Source organism: Anomaloglossus baeobatrachus, unplaced genomic scaffold, assembly GCF_048569485.1.
Source record: "Anomaloglossus baeobatrachus isolate aAnoBae1 unplaced genomic scaffold, aAnoBae1.hap1 Scaffold_2653, whole genome shotgun sequence".
Taxonomy (NCBI): domain Eukaryota; kingdom Metazoa; phylum Chordata; class Amphibia; order Anura; family Aromobatidae; genus Anomaloglossus; species Anomaloglossus baeobatrachus.
The window spans coordinates 168,050-175,315 of NW_027442180.1; the positions used below are offsets into that span (position 1 = coordinate 168,050).

At 44.0% G+C, this 7,266-nt stretch overlaps 1 pseudogene; it reads left to right on the top strand.

Moving 5' to 3' along the window:
* The first annotated feature begins 6,436 nt into the window (after nt 1-6,436).
* Nucleotides 6,437-6,643, top strand: LOC142264469 (U2 spliceosomal RNA; annotated as a pseudogene).
* The last annotated feature ends 623 nt before the right edge of the window (nt 6,644-7,266 follow it).

Genomic DNA, 7,266 nt, shown 5'->3' on the forward strand with positions numbered 1-7,266 from the left:
GCAAGATAACACACAGCCCAGCCTCGTCTCATCACAACGTGCAGTGGAGGACTATGACGAGGAGGAAGATGAAGACATGGAGCAACTCTCCGACCAAATTGAGGATATGACATGCATACCAGTCATATGCTCAGTTCAGCGTGGCTGGCCAGAGGACAGGGTAGATGAGGAGGAGGAGGAGGAGAAGGAGGAGGACAGCATGTTCAGTCATCGTGTTGGTCTGGATATTGAAGTGATGGCTGTTAAGAGTCTGGCGCACATGGATGACTTTATGGTAAGCTGCCTGTCTCGTGACCCTCGCGTTAAGAACATCTTGGCCGACAATCATTACTGGTTGGTAACACTGTTAGACCCACGCTACAAGGAGAACTTTATGTCTCTTATTCCCGAGGCGGAGAGGTCAGCCAAAATGCAGCAGTTCTGGAAGGCCATAGTCACGGAAGTAGGCAAAGCATTCCCTTCACAAAACGCTAGCGTCATAATTGTAACACTATTAGTTAAAAGAAAGGGATAAACTGTAAAAAAAACAAAATAAGGCATAACTTTTTTTTAACATCAATTTTTTTTTTTTAGATTTAACCAAAGAATGTGCACATTTGTTATAATAAACAAGTGAAAAATGTTGAAAATCAGTCATCCAAAGGTGTGTGAAAAAAAAATATATATATGGTACCAATAAAAATGTCACTTTGTCCTGCAAAGAATGCAGCCCCCCACATTATTTTTTTCCTCTGTGCGGCCCATACACCCAGCCGAGTTTGAGACCCCCTGCCTTACACTATATAGATATCATGTTCATTCCCCATCTATCTTGCTCAGGAGAGCATCTCCCTCCCCCGGCACCAAGAGCAGCTCATACTGAATTGTTACAATGACTACATTGACACCCCCATACTTTGCACTGACGAGGGGCAAGCACCCTGAAACACCGTGTCTGCAAATTGGGATTCTGATCTGGCTTATATATCCTGAGTCATATTGCAATGGATTGTTGAAAATCCACTTGTGACTTTTAGGATCGCTACTTCCAATAGGTGGCGCTGTGCTAGAGTTTGTCTCCTTTACTGGAGAGACAATTTGTACATTGACTAGTAACACTGCACACAGAAATGCACCTTAATATTCCACTGTTAACCCTTTCCTCCCAGCAGTAACACACAACTCCTCACCTTGATATCATGGTGATTTATGGTCAGAATGACTTCAATGCGATCAGTGATTTCTATTCTAGCTCTGCTCACATAGATTTTATATCCACACTCAACTATAGGCCGTTCTTCATATTTTGGGGGTTTTTAGTCAGATATACTAGTTTGTGCCTGTATAGTATTGGTGTAGATGGGAGTGTAGGGCATGGGTTACATGGCACTGTGGTGGGATACTGATGGGAGGTATTGGTGCTGTGTTTGAGGCTTCTACTGGGTATTTTCCTACAAATACTGGAACAGCTCACTGCTTAGAATGATCCTTCCCAGCTCTATAATATATTATATATACCCCACAATGCAGGCTCACACACACATTTGTCTCAAGTGTGTTGTAGGGACACAGATACAGTCTTGGTCATGTGACTAAAGGCTACTTTACACACTGCGATATCGGTCCTGATATCGCTAGTGTGGGTACCCGCCCCCATCTGTTGCGCGACACGGGCAAATTGCTGCCCATGCTGCACAACACCGAACAGAACCAGTCACACATACTTACCTGCCCGGCGACGTCGCTGTGACCGGCGAACCGCCTCCTTTCTAAGGGGGCGGTTCGTGCGGCGTCACAGCAACGTCACTGAGCGACCGCCCAATAGCAGTGGAGGGGCGGAGATGAGTGGCCGGAACATCCCGCCCACCTCCTTCCTTCCTCATAGCGGCTTTGAGGCAGGTAAGGAGAGGTTCCTCGTTTCTGCGGTGTCACACGGAGCAATGTGTGCTGCCGCAGGAGCGACGAACTACATCGTTACTGCTGCAGTAACGATAATCGAGAATGGAGACCCATGTCACCGATGAGCGATTTTGCACGTTTTTGCAACGATGCAAAATCGCTCATCGGTGTCACACGCAGCAACATCGCTAATGCGGCCGGATGTGCGTCACAAATTCCGTGACCCCAACGACTCCGCATTAGCGATGTCGCAGCGTGTAAAGCCCCCTTTAGTGGGAGTGGTGTACAGGGTCTTAGCAGTAAAGAGTATTCCATATTTCTGCCAGATACCCACAGAGATATTGAAATCTGAAAAAAGAGACTTCTGCTCATTGAAGGTAAGAACTGCTCACATAGCGTTCAACTCCACAGCAAACGTGTGCTCTAGCACTGGCATCTCAGCAGGGATATTCCCCTACTACACATGTGTGTCTGGGTCGCTGTGACAGTTTACAGGACATAACTCAGGGCACCTAGACAGAAGGCAGAGGGACTACTTTCTATTTCTGGTGTAGATCTTAGTACAATATATATATATATACTATTACATGTGACACATGTACCTTGTATTACCATTATTCGCTGTATATGAACCCCTTTTCTCCGGGCATTATTTGTCTATAGCATTTTTCACGAACCTGAGGCAACTGAGAACCCTTCAGTGAAGGAATTCCACTAACCCTCACAATACCAACCAGGGGCCTCCCTGCAGTAACTCAGGTAGTTGTACCCATTCTCTTTCCGCATTCTATGTGTTCTTCTTCTTTCTTCTTTTTTTTCTTTTTTCTTCTTTTTATTTCTATCATGTAGTTCAGGGGTTTATAGATATATGTCCTGCATCTCATATTTCCTTTAGTGGTGCTTCTTACCCATTCTCATATCATTTACCCTAGTATTTCATGATCCTGAGGCGACTGAGAACCCTTTAATAAAGGAATCCTTTTTCACTTGAATTGTCAAGTGATACTTACCAGTGACTATCACGTAATGTTACAGGTAGTTGCATTTTCTTCCTCTTCTTTCTCTCCTTTCTTCTTTGTCACACGGTCCATTGTGTTATAGCCCACGTGTCATGATAACACTTGTACCATCTTTTCATTTAGATTCCACCTACAATTATTTACCGATTCCAGTTCTGAAATAGGCTTTCATCATCTACTCACTAGAATTCTCAAGTGCATAAGGTACTGAGACATATACATGTTCACACCATTATAAAGAACAAAGTATAAACATTGAGGTTTTTCTCACACCCATGTTCCTGTGTTCTTTGATATGATATGTGTTCATTTCCTTCACTATATAGGATTGCAAGTTTTCCATTTGTACCTTAATGGCAATGACGCTATACAATTGAACACATATCATCCTGTTATCCATATAGGTGTGTATTTACCTGCTTGACTATTTTTGGTTGTTTGATCCAGAATGTTTCTCCAGATAGGTCATGTGGAAATTTTCTTTCCTCAGTACAAATGTTTTCACTATGGCTTTGGAAAAATTTTTTGTATGTGCATCATGGTTATTTGACCCATTGTACTCTCAAGTAGCAATATATTGTACTGTTATGTTGTACTATGTACTAATTACGTGTTTATATGGTTTTGTAACCCTTTATGATCTTAGATAACTTTATCCTTGATAAAGACCTAAAAACAAGGTCGAAACGTTGGATGAATTATCCTTTTGCACAAATAAAGAATTTTCAGCATTCCAAGAGTTCTTTTCTTACGTTATTGATCACTATAGTGTGCCAGAGCTATTTCTATTGAATTGACTCTTATTTTTTCTGAGCACCTGCTATATACACAGTGAGCCAGACATATTCAAGTTTCATTCAGAAGGCAGAGGGAAGCCTTAGCAGCTGAGCCTATATCTTGGCTTGTGAGCATTAGAACAGGCCGGCGATTACAGGGTAACATGAAAAATGTCCAGCTTGCATTATGACTAGAACATGACAATATCCTTTTAAGTACTAACCTATGATGCGTTCCTAAGCAGTTGATGTTATATGTTCTACATTTCATTTTCTGCATACTTTACAAGTAGTAGAATTTGCTTTGATATAGGCAACTGGATTTTCACAATGAAAAGGCAAAGGATAACGCCCGAAAAAGACGCCATACATTATGTCAGTGCCATCACTGACAAACCTGGATTGACCATGAAATACATCAATCCCCTTAAAGGTGAGTTAAAACAAGTTTTAACTAAATTGCCTTAATATTGTCATGCATTAGAATGACTGTCTTAGGTAATGATAAATATTTTCTACAGGAAGAGGAGTGTTTGCTGAAACTGAAATCGAAAAAGGGAGTTTTGTTGCAGAATATCGAGGCGAGCTCACGTATGCACTTACGATGGTAGACAACTACTCGAGATTTATGGTTGTGGTACAAGTCAAAGATCTAATGGCCCATACTGCAGCGAAGGTCTTCCAAGCACACTTATGCAGACCTCATGGCTACTCAGAGAGAGTCCTCACAGATCAAGGCACTGCCTTTGAAGCGGAAATCTTCAAGGACTTCTGCAGCTTTTACCGATGCAGGAAGATGCGCACTACACCCTACCATGCTCAAACCAATGGTTATCAACCTGCTCAGGACTTTACCCCATATTCCAGATGTGGCCTTACAAGTGATTTATAGAGGGTTAACAATACGTTGGGATCACCGGATCTAATCTCCCTTTTTATACACCCTAAAATCTTGTTTGCTTTAGAATAAACAATAACATCATAAAGGTATAGCAGTACCGTTTCAAAGTTTCGGTGTCCCAAGCAGCATTCCATCAGCCTCTGGAAGGTTCCTGGCAAATTGCACAGCTCGAAGGGCATGCTTTTGAACTCGCAGAGACCCATCGGGGTGGCAAAGGCGGTCTTCTCCCGGTCTGCCTCAGCAACGGACACTTGCCAATAGCGACTAGTGAGATCAAGGGTAGAAAAATAATTTGCAGTTCTCAATGCAGCTAGCTATTCCTCAATACAGGGGAGTGGTGCTGTCCTTCTTCTTTAACAGGACCAACGGAGCTGCCCAGAGGCTACAACTGTCACGGATAACCCCAGCCTCCTTCATGTTGCTCAACATGTCCTTGGTACACTGGTAATGTGCAGGTAGTTTTGGCTTATATCTCTCTTTGATGGGTGGGTGTGCACTTGTGGGGATGTAGTGTTTGACCCCTTTTATTCTTCAAAAGTCTAGCGGATGTTTGCTGAAGACTTGCTCGTATTCTTGCACTAGCCTGTAGACCCCCTTCTTGTGATGTGAAGGTGTGGAGTCAGTGCCTACGTGTAATTCCTTACACCACTCCTCTGGCTGACTTGGTGAGCTGTCACTGAATGGGTGGGCTGAAGCAATGGTGGATGCTGCTGTTTGGATAGCATGTGTATCTACTGAGAACAGCTTATCAATGGTGGCAAATCGGAGCAGCTTAATCTCTTGCTCTCCGCAGTTCAACACTCTCATGGGCACTCTTCCCTTCCATATTAATGAATAAAACTATGATGTAAATAGCATATAGATACCCCACAAATGCAGATAAAAGTAGGTTATGGGAAAAGGGGGAAGAGAGAAACAGGAAAATAGTGGAATAAAGTATACCTTCCAGGTGGGAGAGGAAATGGCAGCACAGCCAGTGGAGGTGAAGCAAGGGGAGCCTGCAACTAAAGAGTTGAGAGCGTTATCACATGGTGACTGAGCCTGATTGTAACGGGAGCATAGAGGTGCCGATCCTGTCTTACCTGCGTTGGTGTAGAAGTGGGTGTCCTGTGGTGGAGTCAGCTGTGTGCAGTGGTGGCCGTGGGTTCTTTTATGTGCGACCGTAGTAATAGCTGCGCCCACTTCCTGTATGGGAGTGGAATGCAGTGAGGCTAATGGAACGCACGCCTGCGCATTTGTGTTTAACGTCGCGCATGTGCAGAACGGAGAAAAGGCTGCGCTCACTTCCTAATGAAAGGGAGTGAGACGCAGCTGGGAAGGGAAGGGAAAAGATTAGGGTTTGGGGATGATGAAAGGGCTTTCTACGGGCAAGGATGGCAAAGGGTGGCAGTGACGGAAAGTCAGGCAGCCTGTCCTGTCCTGTCCTGTCCGTCCGTCTTTTTGTATCATGAATTGGAAAGACTGCAAGGGGGAGGGGAGGTGCTTGGAGGAGGAGGAGTTATTCAGATTAATTGCAGTGGGCGGCGGCTGCAAAAAGCATCATTCTTCTTGTTTTTGCTCTGCAAAACAGCCTTTTCAAGGGTTGGCTTGGGTGACAAAATGTCTTCTGTAGGCGTGGGTTTGTCTCCCTCTCCCTAAGATGTGTCCGGTATAGGCCAGGGTGCCACTCAAGGCCGTAACCAATTCGGGTTATAGCTTCTCGGCCTTTTGGCTAAGATCAAGTGTAGTTTCGGAGGACGCTACCTTGGTCGGTACTGGAAGGTGCCTGGGATTGCACGTCTGCCGGCCTTGAGGAAGTGTGTGCGCCTTCTGGTGACACATAGCCCTCTTGTGCCTGGACGGTTCCCAGGCAACGGGAGGCGATCACCTTTGTTATTTTGAAGTCCTACTGATAAACAGAAAAAAAAAAAAATTAAATCTGTTCTTATCAGTTTAATATCTGATACGTCCCCTCTCTGGGGACCATATATTAAATGGATTTTTAGAACAAGGAGATGGAAAAAATCTTGCTCTGTCCACTCCACGCATTGACCTGGTATTGCAGTACCTCCAGGACCGGTGCACCCCTTCTTAACCCAGTTTCCAAAAGCAGAACTCAATTCACCTGATTCAAATGAGCCCCATTAGTGAATTGAAAGAAAGCAAAAACTTTATATGCACCTCAATTTGGCCAATTCACTTTTCACACTTTCACCCTTTTTTTTATCTTTCACACCTTTTACTTGCTTTATTGATGCAAAAGCTGTGCCAAATAGCAAACTCATCTCCACTCAACTTGACCAACTCTGCTATGTCCCGTGCAGTATCTTATTCTCAGTCTTATCTAGATCATTTGCAATTGAATAGAATAGATCCCTTTTGGACACATTGGATTCAGCTGCTGCAGTGACTGCAGGTGTTAGAAGATGCAGACTTGGCATCAGGTGCTGTCTATCAGATTCCACTCCAATTAAAGCTTCCATTGTTTTTCGGTGTTTTCTTTGAGCAATGATGATGTCTTTAGTGATCTGTTGGCTCCCTCTCCTGGAGGAAGAGTTTGCTTGCTCTTGGACTTTCAAAAAGAGAGGTCATGATAGACATTTAGCTTCTGAGCCCAATTGGGGACAGTCATGGGTGATGAATGTTTTGCAACCTGCTGCGAAGCCTGATACCGCAATATAAGGAACGTCAAATACTAAGAATGGGCGGCCTA